Source organism: Cnephaeus nilssonii (assembly GCF_951640355.1).
Source record: "Cnephaeus nilssonii genome assembly, chromosome: 3".
Lineage (NCBI taxonomy): Eukaryota > Metazoa > Chordata > Mammalia > Chiroptera > Vespertilionidae > Cnephaeus > Cnephaeus nilssonii.
Genome location: NC_137074.1, coordinates 63,822,293 through 63,843,320, shown reverse-complemented (window position 1 = coordinate 63,843,320; position 21,028 = coordinate 63,822,293). Strand labels below are relative to the sequence as shown.

Sequence of the window (21,028 nt, the reverse complement as noted above, 5' to 3'; positions counted from 1 at the left end):
AAATAAAAACTAACCTCCTCAAATAATGGAGATATTTTATAGTCCTTGTGCTCTTAGGCTCACTTGATTATTAATAGGATTGCAATTTAAGGAGGCATAACATTAACTACCACTGTGAGGAGATCCATATGAAATTGGACAAAGGTATTTTCCACACCAGATTATTTTTCTGACATCCTTAAGTCCTAAAAGCCAACTATAGCTGTGTTAAAATCTGTGTGTTCAGTCTCCAGATGACTATAAATAAAAAGTCCAGAGGCTTAAAAAGCCAAAGTAATAATTTTGAAAATATTTTTCTTTTAAAAATTATATATGTATGCATGTAATAAAATATGTAAATCCTATTGACTTATATGTATTTAAATATATATGTTTGCATATTTTTTACTTAGAATCTTCAAACCAAACAATTGAGTCCTTTGTCTCCATTATTATTCTAATTAAATAATTTTCATTAAGTAACAAATAGTGATAAGTAATCTCAACACTGAAAGCTAATCTTCAGGTTGTGTTTAGCTTATTTTTTACATTTCTGATTATTATGAACCAGCTAGTCTAAATCTGGTTCAATAAAACTCAGATACGTTAGAAGAACTCTAATTGGGCACTAGGTATCTTAACAATGATACTCATCTTGATGTGTCTTTGTATGACCAGTCTGGGCTGAAATCATATTATGTTTCAGACCTAAAAATTATTTTTGCTGTAGTATTAATTTCTGAATCTCATATCCTTCCAGATAGCAAAGGAATACAGTACCACTCTATAATAATGCCAAGTAGTGCTCATTTTTTGCCCCTTCCCCATCATGGGCAACCAATAGCTGCTTCATACTTCCATTACATCACAGTTGAACTACAGAGTGCTTTCTCTGACCTCTGCATGCCTCTTGCAACTCATCTGTAGATAGTCCAGAACTAGCAGCTGGACTTCATTTTTGTTTCAGCAGTCACCATTTTATAATGTTTCTCCAATTTACTGTGAGTTTCACTATTGACAAGTAAATCCCAAACTCCAAAAGGTATTTAAATTTAGTGCGTTAAATCACAGAGGAAATATTACCAATAACTTGCCATAGGTTCATGTCATTCAACTACATTTTACTATTCATTACCCATATATCAAAAGGGTGTAATGATACTATTCTATCACAGAAGACTAATGAAATACTTAGCAAAAGTAAATGGTTACAAAACACTTTTAAAAATCAAAGTGTGGTATATTTTTAATCTTGCATAGGACTCTGGTTCAATTTTTGAGCCTTTCCAAGTCCTCGTAATTTTGTGGTATCCATAATAAAGCAGGCAGATGGTTTAGTCTCTGAACATATGATTTAAATGCCCCCTTTGCAATATCAAAATAATGGACCAAATAGCCACGAGAAATTTAAAAAGGCTGCCTCTGGAAATCTGAAAACAAAAATGCTATCCAATGAGAATTAAACCTTAAAAAAATTATGTTTTCTAAACTTCCTTATATGTTCTATTCTACATACTAAGGCAAACTATATTTTTAAAAAAACATAGACTAGAGCAAGGGAAAATCTTAATTAGGACAATATTGTATGGTTCAAGAAATATACTATAAGGATAATATAAGTATAAAATATATTTTAAAATTCTGATTCTCTAAAACCTAATGAGAGTCATCTGATTTAATTTCTGGGTGATTGCCAGATTTTCATTTTTATTATTATTGCTATTACTATCATGTAGATGCTTTATTGTTAAAGCACTTTGCAATTATTTATTAGTTAATTTAGTTTAAATTATGTTTTTGCATTTGTTTTAAATCCATGTTATTCTTAGTTATTACAACCCTAAAATGCTATTTTGCCAACCAATTATTCTCATTTGAAAAATAGTTTGTTGTCGATGAAAGCACATTTTACAGGTTTTCATAGGATATGAAAATCATCCTCAGTGTATAAATATATATTTTTTGATAATGCTGGTCACATAATCTAGCTATACTTAGGAGAGTATCTCTGTTTCTTAATGTCTACATTGTGTACATAGAATGAGACTTTATTTACATACTTACCATATTTTTAGATATTTAAAATTGGTTTTGGAAAAGCCTCTAAACTAGTTTCACTTATCTCAAAATGTCCACAAAACTTAGCAGTCTGATCAACATTTCAGATAAAAAGACCACACGACTGACAATAAGAACACTTTGCTTATTACAGAAGCCCAAAGCTTAAGTAACTACGTATTCCAAAAATGTAATGTCCCTTTCAAATTCTCAAAAAAGACTAGCTTGGTGCTAATATAAAACAGAATTTACTTTAAAAATAAATGCAACAGTTGTACCCAATGTCTGAGACACTGTTGAGACGGGTCATTATTAACGAGTTTTAGAATAACTCAGAATCCTTAAATCAAGCCATAATCTCATACATATATCCACAAATATATGAGCAAAGTTTATAACTATTATTGGGGCAAAACATTAACATTTGTTCTACTGATAAAGACATAAAGTAACTCTGAGAAAACCCTCCCTCCTTCTCATTTCTCTAACTTTCACAACAAATGCAGCACTGAAACTAAATTCTCAGTCCACTTAGAAATACGCTGAGCAGTATTCCAATAAACAACAAATGGATTTTTAAAAACTCACCATATTCAAAATTTCCCCATCTTCCCCGCTTCCCTTGTTCTTTCACTTTCCATGCACACACAATCACACTTACCTGCACAAGTCTGAAACATCAGTCTATATATATTTTTTGAAATGCACTCTGTACCGATGCATTTTTCTGTGTTTCTTTCTAACCCTCGGGAATGTTAAGAATTTAGGAAGAGAGCCACAGCTTAAGAGAGCAATTATTTGCCAGTAAATACTCAATTTGCTTGTCCTGTGATTTTTCTTCTAACTTGAATATTCAGTAATCCGTCCCTGACTGCGTCACGAGCACAAAAAGTCTTTTCTCCAAAGGAGAACACTTTCGCCAATCAACCTTCAGCCATGCCAGGGCACAGCTCGTCAGGGTGATTTGTTAGCTTTAATTAATAATTCCTCACGCTGGCCATTTTAACAAATAGTGCAGTGAGCCTGGGATGCTAGATGGCTATGATTCAGGCAGATAAAACTACAGTGGAAAGGGGGTGGGGAAGGGGGTAGGGGGGAATCTGACGCCGTTTATAAACACCTCTAATCATGCTGTTTCAGCTTATAATATAGAGGACATCTCAGCTGAATTACCACGCTATGTCCACCAATTTGTATTCAGATGGGAGCCATATGTTCCTCCACTCTATCTGCTAAGGCCTCCTTGGTGCCAACGCAGGCATCGGGTAGACAACATTTACAGAAAAGGTCTCCAGCCTCCAGATTGCAAAAGTTTACTGCAGGGTGAGGTTGAGAAATCAGAAATATTCGGCACTTCTCAGTGAGCCTGAGTAACAGTCTAGAAACACAGAGGTAAGGATTGGAACATCAGATTTTCTCGTAGCTTGCTGTCTGATACTGGGCATTTATTTATTTCCTTTTTTTAAAAAAAAAAAAAACAACAAAAAACACTTCATACCTCATTTCCAAACAGATAACAATAATGGCTGATTTGTTCAGGCATTCCACAAGCATTTTTTGAATCCCAACTATATGCCAAGTGCTGTATTAAATGCCGAGAAGTTTTTTGAAAGTCTTTTCCAGTTAACTGACACAACTGTATTTTTATGAACACACAGATAATGTGCCTGGACAAAGCCATCAAACAGGTGGCACACGAATAAAAATATTCATAACACTATCTGTGTGGTTCAACCAAGTAATTAGTACTAGAGAGCACACATGAATTCGTGTGCAAAAGTGATTCTCAAAGTGGAAACAAAAACTACCAACAGGTTAAACATTTCTCTTTTCTTAGAACATGTACTGAAAAATGGCTAGAGCAGTCAGAAATATATCAATCTGTTCATAGAAAATGTTAAAAGATTCACAAGCACTTGAGAAACATGCTAATACTTAGGAAATTTGCCTAATATGTGTGTGCGTGTATGTGTGACTGCAAGTCATTAATTTATTGGACACATATTTATTGAGCACCTACTCCATCATAGGAATGGAATAATACCAGATACTAAGAGATAAATAAAGCACAGCCTTTCAAGAAGCTCACAATTTCATCACTAGACTCTAAAAGAAAGAATACACATTTACACAGAAAACTGTAATACAACATAACAAGAGCACCAACACAAATATGCCTAAAAGTACAAGGCAGAGCTCCTAAAAGTGATGCATGGACTGTTTCTAAAGGTACAGTTGGAATACCACTGGTAGGAAGACCATCTAGGGAGAGGCAAACATTTGAACCCTTTCTAAAACTCTTACTAGAATGAGGTTACCATTTAGGAACTATGGTGTTTAAAGCATGATTATTTCAGATCCATAATGCTAAACATTTTGTGATTTAAAAATAAATTGCTTAAAAATAAAAGGTTCCCCCAAACTAGACTATCTTAACCTGCTCAGAAAGTATGCAGCACCTCCAGAACTGGTACAAATAGCAACAATATAGGTCTCTCTTGCTTGCAGTGTGTTTTGGTTGTCTTAGACAAATAGGAAGAATTTGTGACACATGCTGTCTTTTTGCTTTCTATAATACATTTATCTTCTTTTCCTATATACATACTTGTACAGCTTCTATTTTCATAGTACCATATAAGATAAATCATATCTGTATGACCATTAGGATGGGGAAAATCTATATCCATTTAGTGATCACACACATAACTCTAAGCCAAAGAGTTCACTCTGCCTGGTACTAAGGTTGAAATGTTGAATCAAAGAAATGATACCTCCAATCCCAAAAAAGGGCTCTTTCAGAGTCAGCAAATGCTCCTGCAAATTGCATAGCAGCACAGAACCACATATGATGGCAGCCCACTTCTCCCTTATTAAAACAGCATAGACTCTTAGCAGGTAATTCAAAATCTTCCACATCCTCAGAGGCAGCATGAAATAGTGGTTTAAAAGCGGGGGGGGGGGGGGGGGGGGAGGGCGAGGAATTTGGTTTGAACTCGAGTTTGGCACTTGTTATCTGTACGTCCTTGGTCAAATTAATTAGGTTCTCTGAGGCTCAACTGTCTTATATATAAAATGGTTTGTTGTGAAAATTGAAGCAGCAAATGCATGTAAGGTGTATAGCATAGAAACTAGTCCAGAATAGGTGCACAATATATAGTGTTTGAAGTATTCAGAGTTAAAGCTAGTCTGCCTTGGACAATAAATGTAAATAAGTCTTAGCTAAAGCAAATTGCACTTGGTAGTCTGGTAGAATTGCCTTTGAGAATGTTAATAATATAGCTGAAAAGGTTGTGTTTGTAGAAAACAGAGCTGACAGACAAAATTGAGATAGATGACACAAGAATTTACCAGTTAATAATAGAAAAAAATCTTACTTTTCCAAGTGACTAATACAATATTATATTGTATTTAATGGAGATGGAGAAGTTTACTTGGGATCATGGGGAAAGCAACCACTCAGTACAACCATACACTCTTCTCAGATAATCCAATGTTGCTAACTTGACTAACTCCCAGCTAACCACCAGCATTCTCCAACTCCAGGCTCTCTGATGCCCTCTCCACATACTTCTCTCTTGACATGAATTAAATCCAGCCATCTCCAGTTCTTGACCTAATGTATGGAACAAAAGTTAGTGAAATGCACATTTCATGTTGGTAAAGTTGGTTCCATCTAGGTGAAGTGGGGTATTTCTTCATGGAGGAGTCTGTGGAGGGGCTTCACAAAGGCTTATTTACTTGAATGTGTATGTAAAGTTTCTCCGTTGGGGATTCCTTTGGAATAAGGGACTGCCTATACCTTCCTTTACTGGTCCTTACTTTATTGCCTCTGGTGGAGATCAGGTCTGTCTGGGAAACTAGCAGATGAGTTCATGAGCATAGCGATTGCCTGAGCCATCCTAACCTGAGCGGCACATCCTGGGCAGGCAGAGCTTTCTAGAATCTGCTTATTTCCCCAAAGGAAATCATAATTAGCAGGAGGTGAAAATATGAAGACTACTTCATGTACTTTTAAGCCTGGATACCTGCATTGGTAACAATTTAGTAAACTTTTGGCCTGGTTAAGTCCCTGTTTCCCTATTAACTAATTGTCTAAGTCTCCAGCCTTATATAGGGACATTTCTTCTGGTTGAAAATGATGACAAGCAGAAGTTACTACACAAACATTTCAAAGTAGATGCTACTTTGATAAACTTTTCCCCAATAAATTCCATATATCAAGTTCTAAACTCATGCAATTGTACATAAATATATAAATACTTAATTCTGAAATGTTTTACTAAGTGATAACTAGATAATGAAGGAGAAAAAAGATAATTAAATTCCAGTTTCAAATTTAGATTGCTGTCTAAACAAGTATTTTAGAAACCTAGTATTAGAAAATGGTTAAGTAGTGGTTGATATATTGTGCTATACTAGGTTAAAAACCTAAATTTTTTTCAAAAGTTCCTTGTCCCTTGAGGCATTCTTTCTCAGTGAAGGTTTCCAGCTTTCACAACTGTGAAAATTGGGATTTCTTGAAGGAGAAAAATGTTTCTTGTCAGAAAACTAGCCGGGACTAGTTCACAGAGTGAAGCAATCCAAGATCTTATCAGCTTTCCTGTGACCTTGCTTTATGATTTGCTACAAGTCACTTAATATTCCTATATGTTTCGATTTTCTCTCTTCTTATCTATGACACTTAAATGACGTTATTACAATAATGTGAAGCAAATTTCCTATCACAGAGGATGTGCTAAAGCCCTAAACCCCAGAGTATCTGAACAGTACCAATATCAAATTGGTAGAATGAGACTAACAACCTGTACAATCTTATACTGTATGTCATATTTAGCACCTCAGTATCTACTTTTTCAGCTATAAAATGGGTATGTCATGTTTACATTTTTATCAAATAGTGTACTGAAAGGCAGGGACTATTGCAAAATCTATTAAAATTTCTCAACAAAAATTTTAGACAAGGTAAAGAAAATGACCAATATAATCATCACTGAAGTTGGTTTTCAAATATAGTAAAATTGGTTTTAAAATATTGAGGCATAAAATGAAGTAAATATTTCCAAGTATATTCAGATACTTATGAAAAAAGAATATTAAAAGACAGGGAACAATATTGCCTTTTATTTGTATTGCCGGCTGCATTTTAGATTCGATCCATGACTCCAGTAATGAGAAAACAGAATCAGGAAAAATTATTTTTAGCAGACTGTTGCAGGATATAGAAAATAAAATGTATTCACTAATGGGTTGGCAGAAATTTTATATATGTACTTTTAGAACCAGAACTACTTAAGCAGCTTTTCATACTTGGCAGAGTCCTGCTCCTGAAGTGTCACCTCACACCCCCCTCCCACCTTTCATTTTTCTGTCCTATAGTGCCGGTGGGAGTAATGACCAAAGGGAGGGGCAGGACAAACAGAGGCACTCACTGTAGCAGGAGCCACTCTAAGGATCAAAGAGCCGATTTGGCTATGCCTGCCAAACCTGGAACCACAGTGGGTGGCTCATCAGCAGGTGCCCTGAGAACCACATGGGCCACTTCTGGCAAGTCAGCACCCTCATCCTACTCAGGAGGACTACCTGCAAGGAACTAAATGTGCATATTTCCTTACCCACTCACAGGATTTGATTTCAACACAATTCTGTGCTAGGATTATGTTTATTGAATGATTTCAGTCTGATAGACACTATACAAGCCACACAAAAGCATAGTTCCTATCCTGTCAAATTTCATATCCTAGAAGAAAACTCTAATTTTCATACACTGATGAGTAAAATCTGGGGCAACTAGATAAGATAATTCAATTTCTAATATTTTTATCAAATATATTTCTTTAGTTTTTATTTCTGTCATGGGAAAATAGTACATTAATACCTCAATTACCAGTATTCGCCAATGTACTTATAGATCTATCTTGATTTAACATGGTCAAGAATCCAGAAAAAAGAAAACAGAACTCTTAAGAAACAAAAAGTTTCCAAAAATACATGTGATTGCCCAAAGTCATTTTTATTCATTGATGAGACTTCAACTAGGAACCAATATATTCTCCTTTAATACACATGGGAAGATGGAACACTTCCAGAATAAAACAAAGTGACAACTATCCATATTAAAAAGCCAGGGGCCATGATGACTGAAAGGACCAAAGGACTAGTCACCATGAGGTGGCACTGACTAGTGAGCCGGCTGAACTGCTGATGTCTCGGTCCCTCCACCTGGCTCCCGTGGGCAGCGGCAACTCCTTCCTGCCTCCCGTGGGCCGTGGTGGCTCCCTTCCATCTCTTGTAGGCAGCGTGGGCTCCTTCCTGCCACCTGCGGGTGGCGGCGGCTCCCACCCTCTCCAGTGAACCACCGCCGCCCACTGTAGCCAGCAAACCAGCCTGATCAGGGGGGTGGGGCTGGCCAACCTCGCGGCCCCTCCCCCCGCTGGCCTGCCCCTGATTGGACTCTCCCATCCTGATCAAGAGCGGGCAGCACAGAGCCTGGACCCTTCCTGGCAGCCCCGAGTCCCTGGGGTTGAGAATTCTGATGCTCCTGCCCAGAGAGTAGAGGCGCCTGACAGGCAGGGACAGGGACCACAGGCCTCCAGGGAGCACCACAGAGTTGGCAAGGAGAGGAGAGAGTCTGCGGAGCGGGAGGAGGCAAAGCCAGCGGACATCAGCCCAGAATCCAGCCCTTCCCCTCGGAGGCAGCGGGCCCTCAACCCAGAACCCCAGCCCGAATCCGAAGAGCCCAAGGGAGGCTTCAGGAAGCTCTACGGAGAGCTGCGCATTGACAACGAGAGACTTCGTGAGGCCCTGACCCAGACCGCGCTGTGGCTGGCGCAGCTCAAGGTGGAGCTGGAGCGTGCCACGCAGAGGCAGGAGCGCTTTGCAGAGAGGCCGGCCCTCCTGCAGCTGGAGAGACTTGAGCACAGGGCCCTGGAGCACATGGCCGCTGAGCTGGAAGAGGAGCTGAAGGGCCTGTCCAACCTCCGGGCTGACAACCGGCGCCTCAAGGATGAGAACGCGGCCCTGATCCATGTCATCAGCAAACTGTTCAAGTGACCACGGAGGACTTGTCCCTGCACCCGCGTTTATACAGCTGCTTCTGCCACACGCACCCCTTCCCCTGTTGAACACGAGTGACAGGGCTGCCGGGGAGTCTCTGAGAAGCCATAATCTCCCCTCGGGACCTCCAGGCTGGGATGGGAGGGCAGAGCCCCCAGGAGCCAAGGGGGCCATCTGAGGCCAGGATGGAGAGGGGAGGCTGAGCCAGTAGGGGGACCAGGGCTGCAGGCTGGACCAGGAAGGAACCGAGGACCAGGAAGTGCCAGGACCAGTAGCCAGGACCAGAGTGGCCACCCGGAGGATCCCTCTGACGTGTGCTGCCACCAGTCACCCCTCCCGCCCCTGAGCAGGGATCCAAGAATGTGCCAAGCATCCAGCCGGCCTGGGCTGGGTGGGCCTGTATATAGGGTCCATGTGCAATAGGGAGGGACATCTTCTATTTTTTGCTGCTCCCGCCCCGACGCTGGGGGAGAAGGTATTTTTGAGTGCGGCAGAGCGGCGAACGGCGAGCGGCTGGGTCCATTTTGCAGAGCGCATGCTGGGTCACCCCATCACCCCGCACCTTTGCATGGCCAAGTCTCCCCAGCAAATCATGGGCTCTCTGGTGAAGGATTACTTCGCCAGACAGCAGAACCTATCCCCAGACAAGATTTTCCACGTCATTGTGGCCCTGGGTTATGACAGGAAGCTGGAGGCCCTTCGAGAAGTTCCCACAGCTTTGCATAGTTCCCAGGGTGCTGACTGCACGTTAACCTCAGGTGAAATTGTTCAGATAATGGAGCTAAGTGACCTTGCCTCGAATGCCGCCACTGTGGACACTCTATTTGGAGATGTGAAGGAAGAGGAGGTGAGGCTCCACGAAGGAGCCGGCTCCGGTGGGTACCTGGCACACATCTTCAGGCACACGGCCAAGGAGCTGTTCAGCAAGGACGAGGGGGTGCTCACCTACCACACCCTGAGGAACAAAGACTTCCAGGAGGTCACCCTTGAAAGGGACGGAGAGGTTCTGCTATGCTTTGAGGCTGCTTACAGCTTTTGGAACATCCAGAAGTGGTCCTAAAGCTGTAGAGGGGCAAGTTCCCCTGCCACTTCGTGGAGGTCCTGGCCTGCGCTGGGGATGCCTAAGTGGCAGGAACCAGGCCAGGTGAGGACAGGCGTGCAGACAGGGCACTGCTGTGGCAGATGGAAGGCATCTACGCTGCCATCCTGGTGTGGCCCTTGGAGACCAGCGCCCATGTGCAAGAGCTGTACCAGGAGTGGCTGGGATGGGGAAGGGGGGGCGACTCCTCCCAGGCCCAGACGGCCCTGCATACCACCTAGCAGGACCCAGGGCAGCCTGCCAGGACATCAAGTGGTAAAGGTCCAGCAGACGCCCAGCCTGTAGGCCGCCTGAGAAGGGGTGTCAGACGCGTGAAGGAAAGGCTTAGCATCTCTGTCATCGCTTTGGTTTTCAGAATTCCCTGCTCCCCATCTGTTGGCTCCCTCACTCTGAGGGGCACTGTTGTCATCACATGGGTACAACTGGAATACTGTATCTCGAGAGGATTGCCCCAATGTATGTATCCTTTTATCTGATGATGAAAAAATCCCAAACAAGAATGGAGACAAACTACTATCCTTTAGGCTTAAAAACAAAACAAAACCCAGAAGTGTCCTGCGAAGAGTTGAGACTTGGTTCTGTCCATGCGCCTCAGAGAGACTGGATGAGGAAATGGCCCAGTGTGGCCCTCACTTTACACATTTATGTTACTCTTGAAGGTGTCTTTGCCACAACGTGAATAAACTGCCACCTTTTGGAATAGGGGCTCATACAAAAGTCTGCATTCCCAAGTTTTCTTGAAACAGATCTATTTTTCTACAGCTGTGGCCACCGTCCTGAGACCATGTCCTGTCGACCAAGTCCTGTTGCTAGGAATCAGGGGGCACTGGAGTGGAGGCCCCCATCCCCCGTGCCCTTTTACTTTCAGGGATTGAGCTGAACTCACTTTGGGGGAGGCCTGGCAAGGGTGACAGGTGTCACAGATGGAAGGATGGAGAATGGAGAGGTGGACACCCTGCTCGGTCCCTCCCTGGGTGGGGTCAGGCAGATGAAGGCTGGCCATCCCACCCCACAATTGGGTGAGATAGCATCCTCTGTGCCCATCTATCATCCCATAGGCCTAGCCACTCCCCTCAGTTCTGGGCAGCCCTCTGCATTCCACAACAGTGTGCTCTGCCCTCACATGCTGCTTGCCCTAAATGAGAAGGAAGAGAGCAGTTGGCCCACAGACAACTACACAGAAAGATAGGGCTCACAGCTGGCAAGCGCAGTAGCGGTGGTGGGAGCCTCTCTTGCCTCCGTGGCAGCACTAAGGAGCAGCATGCCGAGTGGCAAGGAGCAGCGAGCAGGTGGGCGGTAAGGAGAGAGGGGTCCTGGTCTGTGAGAGGGTGCAGGCCAGGCTGAGGGACACCCCCCCATGCACGAATTTCGTGAACTGGGCCTCTAGTCTATACTAATAAAAGCCTAGGTGGTCCTCATGCCCTCGTGTGCGACTTCGCCACAAGATGGCCACCACAATAATGGCTGCCACAAGATGGCCACGTGCACAGCAAAGACGGGGCCTGGTGGCCACTCTGTGTGATGAGGCCTGGGGGTCCCGTGGCTCTGTGCAATGCAGAGGAGGCCAGTCCAAGCGTCTCTGCCACCTTGCACATAGGAGGCGGGTCCCGGTGGAGGAGGCGGGTCGCGGCAGTGGAGGGCAGTTGTGGGTGATCAGGCTGGCAGGGGAGGGCAGTTGTGGGCAATCAGGCTGGCAGGGGAGGAGTTAGGCATCAATCAGGCCAGCAGGGAAGCGGTTAGGGGCAATTAGGCAGGCAGGCAGGCGAGTGGTTAGGAGCCAGCAGTCCTGGATTGTGAGAGGGATGTCTGACTGTGGGATCAGGCCTAAACGGGCATTCAGACATCCCCCAAGGGGTCCCAGATTGGAGAGGGTGCAAACCGGGCTGAGGGACACCCCCCCCCCCCCGTGCATGAATTTCATGCACTGGGCCACTAGTTTATATATATAAAACCCTAATATGCAAATAGAATGAATGGTGGAACAACTGAACAACTGACCAACCGGTTGCTATGATGTGCGTTGACAACCAGGGGGTGCGCATGGAACATGGAGGGCATCAGCTGTGGCGGGATGGTGGAGCAGATGAGCAGGGGTGCCAGACCAAGGGTGGGCGCCGGTCGCTGTCATCGGGGTGAGCCTCTGGTGGTTACTGAAAATTCTTTGCTCCCACATGCCACGGTCCCGCCCGACTCTCACACCCGCTGCCAGCGCCTGGCACCAGCCCCGATGGCCCCCTCAGAGCTTCTTCACCTCCCCCTGCTCCTGAGGTGTGATCGGGGCTGGCAGCCACCTCTCGCACCCACTGCCGGCGCTGGAGCTGCTGCTTGCACCCACTACCAGCGCCCAGCACCAGTCCTGACTGCTCGGCGCTGTCAGCGGGTGCAAGCGGCAGCTGCCAGCCCTGATAGCCCATGAAGGCTTTTCCACCTCCCCCTGCTCCTGAGGGGTGGGGCAGCTGCCACAGCTGGTACCCGCTGAGGTTGCCAGCCTCACTTGCACCCGCTGCTGGGGCCAGCTGCAATCACTCCGTGCCATCAGAGGGTGTGAGCAGGGCTGGCACTGTCAGCAAGTGGGAGCGGTGGTGGCGGGAGCGGGGCTGCTGGCAGAGAGGGGCCAGGGGGCCATGGCGAGACGGGCCGGGCGGGGGTGTGGAGGATGGGCCAAGAACGCCCCTGTGCCCATCACAGCCTCTCGGCCCACAGTTCCTTTCAAGGTGCATGAATTTGTGCACTGGGCCCCTATTATGAAATAATCTGAATCTCTGAATGAATAGGAGGCAGAGTGGGTAGGGGAGGGATGATGTATCCAAGGCTGAGACCTACATTCAGCTTGAAACACGTCCATAATTGAGCCCTGCAGAAATCAGTGTGTTAGAGCTCTAAACAAAAAATAATGTTCACAATTTTTATGGGTTGAATTGCATTCCCTCAAAATTCATACCCCTATTACATCAGAATGTGACCTTATTTGGAAAAAGGGTCATTGCAGGTATAATTATATAAGATGGGCTCATAATCCAGTATAATTGTGTCCTTATCAAAAGGGTAGATTTGGACACAGACATACACACAGGGACTATGAAAAGGTGAAGGCGGAGATCAAGGAGAGACTTCCACAAGCCATGGAACACCAGGCTGCCAGTGAACCATCAGAAATTAGACAGGAGGAATGGAACAGATTCAGTCTTACATCCCTCAAAGGAAACCAACCCTGTAAACATCTTGATCTCTGACCCAATACATTCTGTTGTTCAAGTACCCAGTTTGTGGTACTTTGTTATACCAGGCCTAGAAAAATAATACAATAATGTAAAGATTAAATTATGTTCAGGATACTTTAAGAAAGTTGAAAAATATAAGATTCATTGCAGAAAACGTATCATTAATATGTTTAAATAAATAAACCATTTGATGTTTGAGTGGCATCTAGGTGACCAAAATAGGTGGAACATACACTCTCTAATTTTTGCTAATGCAACAAGATATCACCACCTTTACTAAAAAGACAAAGTGATATGAACTCTATAGAAGACATCAAAGAGTCTCCAACCTCTAAGAAGCATTTTGACTAGCAAAGCAGATAAATGTGAATTTATTTTATTTGTTTAAAATACATAGTCTATTGAATGTAGAATGGTTACCAAGAGAAGTCATTGATAGAAAAGAGGCTGCCTATGTAGAAGAGAACTATTAAGAAATGGGATTTTAGTCTAGATCATAATTAAGAGGTATTCATCTAGATGAGAAGTTACAGATGATTCTAAGTATGAGGAATATTGGGGGGAGTAAGAAAATGGAGGCAAAGCAAGAATAAGAGGAAAGGTATGGAAACAGGAGGAGAGGAAATATGAGAAGGCTAGCTGGTATTGACAGTGAAACAATCTGACATGGGCACAGAAAATAATAAAAAGTCTGAGGGCTATAAGAAAGACAAGACAGGGTAGCATTCCTGTATTCTGAACAAGAACAGAGTGAAAAAACATCTAGTGCAACAATTAATGTCTCTTTAAAACTAGTGCTCTGAATGCTTTTGTGTGAATAAGGCTCTGCCTTGATTTTTTCTTTAAAAAGATTCAATAGTGGAATGGAAACATTTTTTTCTTTAAGTGAAAGCTAAGTAGTTATGGCAGGTAGGTCAAGGAAGAAATAATTCATGGAACAGGAAGCTGTAACTTTACAATATGTTCCCTGGAGAAGTTAAAAAAAAAAAAAAAAAGATCAAAATAGCCCCAGAAAGTTTGTTTGTTGTGTTAAATAGCTTTAAAATCCTACCTCTCCTAATTGTTCTTAACAGTTTATTCAGCCAATTATCAACTTAATCTGCAGAAAGAAAAATCAACTTGACTTTTTTGATAGCCAAGTCAATCCAACTGGAAAATTCAAATCCTACAAGAATAGGGCATAGGGGAAACTGCAGAGCAACGTTTTGAACTGCCAACAGAAATCCGTAACAGTCATCTTTTTCTTGCTTTCCCAAAATCATTCTCTAAAAAAAAATTAATGGTGGTACAAAGAGAGTCTTGGATGAAATGATGGAGTCTCTCCTTACTCCTATGGTAATAGGAAGTTTTTATTCAAGACTAGCAGCCCCGCCCACCTGCATGCATCCTGCCCACCTGCCCGCTGCCCTGCTCACAGCTCCGCCCACCCGCAAGCACCTCACTTGCAGCCCCGCCCACCCACAGCGATCTTTGGTCCTTACAGCATTAGGGCCACTGGGTTTTTACAATATAGACTAAAGGCCAGGTACATGAAATTCGTATATGGGGGTTATCCCTCAACCTGGCCTGTACTCTCTCGAATCTGGGACACCTCGGGGGATATCCGACTGCTGGTTTAGGCCCGATCCCTATGGGCAGTCGGACATCCCTCTTGTAATCAAGGACCAATGGCTCCTAACCACTCACCTGCCTGCCTGCCTAATGCCCCCAACTGCCCTCCCCTTCAGGCCTGGTTGGCCCCAACTGCCCTCCCCTGCTGGCCTGATCTCACCCCCAACGGCCCTCCCGTGCCGGTCTGATCTTGCCCCCACTGCTCTCCCCTACTGGCCTGATCACCCCTAACTGCCTCTGCCTGCCTGATCGCCCCTAACTGCCCTCCCCTGCCAACCTGATCTCACCCGCAACTGCCCTCTCTGCCTCAGTCCCCACCACCACGGCTTTGTCCAGAAGGAAGTCAGATGTCCGGAAGATAGCAGGTTGACCCAGTCTAATTAGCAGATTACCCTGTTATTAGTATAGATAGATTATATAGGCTAGGATTTCTTAAATGGGAGGGGGGGAGGAGCCTTTTTCAGCAGGAGGAGATGCTCTTGGCAGACAAAAATACATAATCCCTATATCTGGACTGATAGCCAGCCATATGCACTATACTGCCAAACTGGTCATTAAAAAATTGAACTGCTTTCTTACACCTTACACCAAACAGCTGTTTCCCTTAAAACCCTTCCTCAGCCCCCACCTTTGGTTCTGCCTTCGCAGTTCACCCAGATTAGGTTCCGATTGGTCAGTTTCTATGCCAGTCATCGTCTCTGGGCCTATCTCTGGGCCTGATCAGAGAGGTGGGGCTGATCAGCAGCCCCCGCAGAGGCCCGGAGAGAAAGAGAGTGTAGCTGCTCACCAGGCCCGGAGAGAAAGAGAGAGGCAAGGGCTGATCAACAGCTGTCACAGAGGCTACAGATCAGACCCTGCTTCTCTCTCCAGGCCTCTCTCCAGGCCTGATCCATAGCCCCCTCAGCAGTCAGTGCTGGGTCGCCACGGCAACCTAGCACTGACTGTAGGACTGACTTCAGGTCAGTCGAGCCTTTGGTCGTTACAGACCCTGGATTTTTATATATTAGGATAGATAGCCAAAGCTGTAATCTTTTTCTATTCTTCACAGATGATGGAGATGGCCCTGCCCACGTCTCTGAAAATAACTTAGACCACTAAAAAGAATTACAGTGTAATGTCATCAATTTCTACGTTAATTCACAAATCAATTTAATTATTTGTTTTATTTATTAATTGGGGAACATTTTAGCATAGATGATAATTGTAAAGTAGAAAACAAAACGTTGAAAAAGAAGATGAGAGAGATTTTTATATGGATATTACCTCATTAAGGCATTTTTTAAAGTGGGGGGCAGGGCTTACTCAAAATAACCTTTGCTTAAACTTTCTTCTCTGAAGAGTAATTGAAAAGGAAAAGAAAAAAGAAGGACTGGGGGAAGAGGGAAGAGGAAAGGAGGGGAGAAAAGGAAAGGCAATAACAGAAATTACAAACTAGTAAATTCACCTGAATTTTTCTCTAATATCCAAAGCAACTCTTACATCTTAGACATCAGAATCCACCTTGGGTAAAACTGTAAAGTGTAGATAACTTTGTTCCCAGTTCCTCTCCCTTATCTCACTTTGACCTTGTTTCCTTTTGACCTCATTAGCCCTTTCTTTAATCTTATCAAAAGATTTATTTCTGGTCCCTTTCCCCAGGGTGCTAGAATATTTATCTTTAATTTCAGTTGTAAACTAAATGAGGTCCTTATTCAACTAGGATTTCTACTACTGCATCTTTTGTCTACCTTGCCAACCCCTGAATCAAAATGCTGCCACCTACCTGACCGATTTCACTATGGTTTGTGTCATGCTTTCACATATCAGATCATACTGTCTTATATACCAGTGAAAGACTGGAGATTTTCCTATTTCTTGGAAAGTTATAACTGCCTTTATCTCCGCCCTTCATGTACATCATCTCTGCTAATATTTTAGTAATCTCTCTGCTAATATTTTAGTAATCCCATTGCTAATATTTAGTAATCATATTCTTACTTCCATTTTCCATTTGGTCTATCTCTATGGTTTCTAGCATGCTTTGTGGAGAATAAAAGGGTGTTGAGGACTAGAACCTGTACCATAAATCAGAAAACCTCTGCTCTAACTCAGGCAATTTTGGTCAGCTTGGTTTTTCCTGTGCCCTAGCTGTTGTATTTATCAAGTGAGAAAAACAAACAAACAAACAACAACAAAAAAGCACACTCTACCAAGCTCAATGACATATATAAGGATAAATGTTTAAATTCTTAGGAGAAAACATACTGATACATTTTATAAGTATTCGAACTAAGTATTTCCTTCTACTTCTAGAGAGAAAAAAAAAGAATATTCAGAGCATACAAGAAATATATAATGGGGGTGACCCATTCTTCTTGAATTAATCTGTGGTAGGCTAAATAATTACACCCCAAAAATGTTCACACTCTAATACCCAGAACTTCCATTACACAGCAAAATGTTAGGTTACTTGGAAAAGGGACTTTGTAGATGTAATTAAGATTATGGACTTTTGCCCTAGCCAGTTTGGCTCAGTGGATAGAGCATCAGCCTGTGGACTAAAGGGTACTGGGTTTGATTCCAGTCAAGGGTACATGCTTGGGATGTGGGATCAACCCTCAGTAGGAAGCCTGCAGGAGCAGCCAATCAATGATTCTCTCTCATCATTGATGTTTTTATCTCTCTCTCCCTCTCCCTTCCTCTCTGAAATCAATAATAAATAAATAAATAAATAAATAAAGAAAGAAAGAAAGAAAGAAAGAAAGAAAGAAAGAAAGAAAGAAAGAAAGAAAGTCTTTCTTAAAAAAAATTATGGACTTTAAAATAGGAAGAGAATCCTAGATTATCCAAGGGGGCCCAATCTATTTACCTTAAAAGCAGAGAACTTTTTCTGGCTGAAATTTTGGGGGGAAATGTTGTAAAGGGGAAGTCTGAGAGATTCCAAGTATGATAATAATTCAAGGCACTCTGGTTGGCTCTGAGATATAGGATCCTGCATTCAAGAAGCTAAGGATGGCCTTCAACTGACAGCTATCAAAGAAATGGAGATCTTGGTCCCACAATCACAAGAATTTAATGAGCTTGGAAGAGGATTCTTCCCAGTGCCCTTAATAAATAATACAACCATCTGACATCTTGATTTTGGTCTCATAAGACTGGGATCAAGGAAATTGGTTGAGCCAACCCAAGCTTCTGTTCTATAGAATTATGAAATAATAAATTTGTAATGTTACAAGCTGCTAAGTTTGTGGTCATATGTTATAGCAGCAGTAGAAAAGTAATAGACCATTTCAGTTCAATGGCCAATGGACATAATAGTTTAAAATTACATACTAAAGAGTTGGAACAGAAACTTTTATTAACCAATGTCACCCCAATAAATTTAATTAAAGAAGAAAAAAACAGCCCTGGCTGGTGGTTAGAGCATCTGCCCATGCAGCAAAGGGTCTTGGGTTTGATTCCCAGTCAAGGGCACATACCTAGGTTACAGGTTCAATCCCTGGCCCCAGTCCAGGCTCATGCAGGAGGCAACCAATTGATGTGTGTCTCTCACATTGATGTTCCTCTCTTTATCTCTCTCCCCTTCTTTCCTTCTCTTCCACTCTCTCTAAAACTCAATGGAAAAACTATCCTCCAGTGAGAAATATTTTAACACAGAGAGTTCTTGGTACTACAAACACAATTTTTTCTTGATTTTCCTTTTTTTCAGTCATTTTCACAGATAAAGTGTAATAATACAGAACTAAAGGACAAACAAAGATCATGAGGAGTGCATAATATCCTCACCAAGTTGCTTTACAAATGCGCCTTTTCCTCACAGGCAAGAATACTACATTAATGGTGCTTCACTGCTCACAACACGTAAATCCACTGTCTCGAAAATGGAAAAGAGAAATCTTACAATAGTTCAAAGGATTATAAAGACTGATGCTAAGTGAAATAAGTAAGTAGAGAAAGATAAATATCACATGATCTCACTCATTTGTGGATTATAATGAACAACATAAACTGATGAACAAAAACAGAACCAGAGACAGAGAAGCATCGATCAGAAGGTCAAACCTCAGAAGGAAGGTAGGGGAGGGTGGGGGTAAGGGGAAGAAATCAACCAAAGGACTTGTATGCATGCATATAAGCATAAGCAATGGATGCAGACAACAGGGGGTGAGGGTGAGGGCAGGAATAAGGGGGTGGGGGGACAATAGGGGGATAAGGACACATTTGTAATACCTTAATCAATAAAGGGGAAAAAAAGATTGATGATAACAACCTTTGAAATGATAATGAAAACAAGACAAAGAAGATCCAAGCAATCGTATTCAAAATTCACAGATCATATGGATACTAGGGTGTGCTTTCACCACTACACGAGCTGTTTCACCACGATGCACTTAAAGGAAATTATTTGCAAAGCTACAATTATGTATTTTATATGGCATCACCAGAGCTATCTTTCCAATATACCTTCCAAAATAAATTTTCTTTCATATTCACATTTTTCACAAAGCCAGTTTCTGGTCTCAACCGAACAAAAGAAGACTGTTAAAAAGACAATGATTTCTGGTGATCTTTTTCAGCATGGAAGGTTTAGAGAACTTGACCTTTGAAGAATTACTCAACTTCAGAACCTAAAACTTTTGGAGGTATAACAACAACATGCTGAAAACATCTACTTTCGCAATCAACTGGAAATGACTCTCACGTTAAAAGGTAAATTCTCAGCAGGTTATACATATTCCACTTCATAATTATATCACAGTATGAAATAATACAAAAGAAAATAGAAGGAAAAATAAATATAGCGATTACTAAATTCTTGTAGAAACAGGATAAATGCAGTTGTTTTGTGTGTGTTTTTCTGTAGAGACAGAAAATACATTGAGGCACAAATTACTAACCCCACACCTTGCAGCTTTCTTTTTGTATTCCATGAGGCCAAAACAGGAAGCATAGTTCTACCAGACTGGTTAAGAGGAGTGTGGGAAGAAGGAGGCCACTTGAGGGAAAAACACTCACCTTTCTCTTCGTTTGAACACTATGTTCTGCTTCCTACAGGTCCCTAGAAACTTATTAAAAACTTTGGGCATCTTATAAAGATATCATAATTTTGAGGGACTTTGAGGTTCAGGCAGAGCAAATTAATCCCCATTTTATATCCGTCCCAATTTAATATTTCTAAAGGGAGTGAATAATAATAAATCCCGCCAACTCTCTTTTTCAGGGCTATTCAGATACTAAGTAAACCAAGAACATTTTAAAATGCAATCTCATAAAAATCTGGCTTGCTTAACCTTCTCTCCTTCTTAAAAAAATAAGAACGGCATGATGTTCTTTTTTTTTGTTAATTAATTCATTTTAGACAATTCCTTAAATTTTCATTTTAATAATTTTTTGTGTGGGTGCATTAATTACTTTCAAAGACGCTTTACAACTGTTACCTATTAAAAGCCTTTGTTAGTGAAGAAAAAAAAAGAAAGAAAAAAAAAACTTCCAGCATGCCCCCTCCCTTCTCCATTTTGAGCAGGTCCTTGCTATCAACTGCTGGAGTATGTTCGCTTTGCACCTAGAGCTATAATTATTTTGCTTTAATTTTACAAAACCTTTTGTTCCATTCCCACGAGCCCACCTGATCCTTATATTACACCAGCTCTATTAAAACACTCATGCAGAACAAAGCATGGCTGTACTGATTCATAACTAACTTTTTTTTTTCCTCAGTAAAATGCCACTGGCTAGGGTTCGAGACATAGTCCTGAGCTTTATGCTCCTCTGCCAATTTTCATGTTAGAGAAAAGAAAAAAAAAATGTTGTTTCGGAGGCGGTATTCTTGCCCAACATCCTTTCTTTGCATCTCTGTATTTTTTATTTTTAAAAATATTTTGTTATACTTAATTTCACTCTGCAAAAATTAATAAGTGATACAATGTTGAGGATGGTATGTGTATTAAAGGATTGTAATCATGTTGAAATCTCCTTTAGTGTTTTGATTAAGTTCTTTTTAAAATCACTTTTGTTGGCTTCTTTAATT

General features: G+C 42.1%; 1 protein-coding gene across 17 annotated transcripts in view; it reads right to left on the bottom strand.

The window, feature by feature from the left end:
• ZBTB20 (zinc finger and BTB domain containing 20) overlaps nucleotides 1-21,028 on the bottom strand; it is an 899,572-nt gene that overhangs the window by 472,198 nt on the left and 406,346 nt on the right. For 4 of the 17 annotated variants that reach the window (XM_079767013.1, XM_079767019.1, XM_079767012.1 and 1 more), the window contains exon 1: nucleotides 2,699-3,952. The exons of the other annotated variants lie outside the window; for them this stretch is intronic. The gene's annotated coding sequence lies outside the window, so the exon portion shown is untranslated. Of the gene's footprint in view, nucleotides 1-2,698; nucleotides 3,953-21,028 lie in introns of those variants that run through there. 17 annotated transcript variants of the gene reach the window in all.